The sequence below is a fragment of the Artibeus jamaicensis genome, unplaced genomic scaffold (genome assembly GCF_021234435.1).
Source record: "Artibeus jamaicensis isolate MK-2021 breed Jamaican fruit bat unplaced genomic scaffold, CSHL_Jam_final contig_240, whole genome shotgun sequence".
Classification (NCBI taxonomy): domain Eukaryota; kingdom Metazoa; phylum Chordata; class Mammalia; order Chiroptera; family Phyllostomidae; genus Artibeus; species Artibeus jamaicensis.
The window spans coordinates 8,919,430-8,920,894 of NW_026521506.1; positions in this window are offsets into that span (position 1 = coordinate 8,919,430).

Below are 1,465 nucleotides of genomic sequence, written 5' to 3' on the forward strand. Positions count from 1 at the left end.
CCCTACCTTGTACTAACTAGGCATTTACAAAATATTCAGTTGAATAACAATGAATTGATAATTATGAGATTTAGATAATCTCTTCAGTTAATCACATTCAGATAACCACACTGGAAATTAAGGTTAATCCACAAGTCATGGGATTTTTTAAAAAGACGTTTTAAAAGTAATGTAGTTGGCATTTGGGTATAAACAGAAAGAATAGTTATGAAATATAGGAACTATACTACCAGGCATATTCAGGAGTCTACCAATCCTAAATTTAATTACTATATAAAATAATCTTATTCATTTTTATGGTCAGAAATTATAACACTGATTCTGACCTTGGCCATTTGTGTCAATTGGGAGTTTATAGAGCAATACATATAACATAAATAAATTATGCAATGAGAGCTGCTATTCATTTTTCTCAAACCACAGTCTGGCATTGACTTTGGTGAAACTAATGGCCAGATAAACTGCTCTTTGCACAATGACTTTGATCTTTTTGGAAGAAAGACTGAGTGTATACAATCTCACCACAAGAAGACTGGTTGCATATCATCAGCATTAGCTGTCTCAGTTTTTTGACTTTGTGCACAGGGACTTCCCAAAGCCTCTGGACAGTGTATGCTCAATCTTCATGTTTTTTCTATAACCAGTATTAGACATCAAGATCTGACCATTACATCTCAAACTCATCCTGACCTCAATGCCTCAAGATATCTTTCAGTTAGGCTTAATTTTGAAAGAAGTTGTTGACTGGTATCAGCTGAATGCATTATATCTCATTTTGGAAAATTTAGGATTCATGAGGGATCTGATAGTGGCCATGAGGCCAGTCAGAAGATGTTGCTACCTCTAAAGGCAGTGCTGAGTAAGAGAAAGGGAAATAAGGACTACAGGGGCTGAGGAACACAACTGCTTTTTATGAAAAAAAAAAAAGATAACAGCTTTATTAAGATATATTTAACATACCATAAAATTTTTCCTTTCAAAATGTACAGCCTGATGGTTTTTACTATATTCAAAGAATGCTTCAGCCATCACTATAATCTAATTTTAGAACATTACTAACTGCCTTTTGATGAATGTTTTTGATCACAAATGGGACTGAGAAAATATTCAATGTAAGCCGAGCAGCACTGTAGGAGATTCAACCTAAAGTATAAAATATTATGAAATTCAACCTTTATTAAAGCAACATATACACTACCTCTTAAATTATGTTCTTTTGATTTGTATTAAAGTCAAGTGTATTAAATTATATTTTTATACCTGAAAAATGTAATTATGTTGTACTGAAACATGTAGATATCTCAATGTATGTAATTAAAACCACAAAGAAGATAAGCTGAATGTGGATGATATATATAGCAGCTGAAAATTGGATTTGTGCTAGGTGCCTCCCACATAGTTTTATATTGATCATAAAAAAAATATATTGATAAATTTTTTCTAGTTGTCTCTCAAAATGACCACA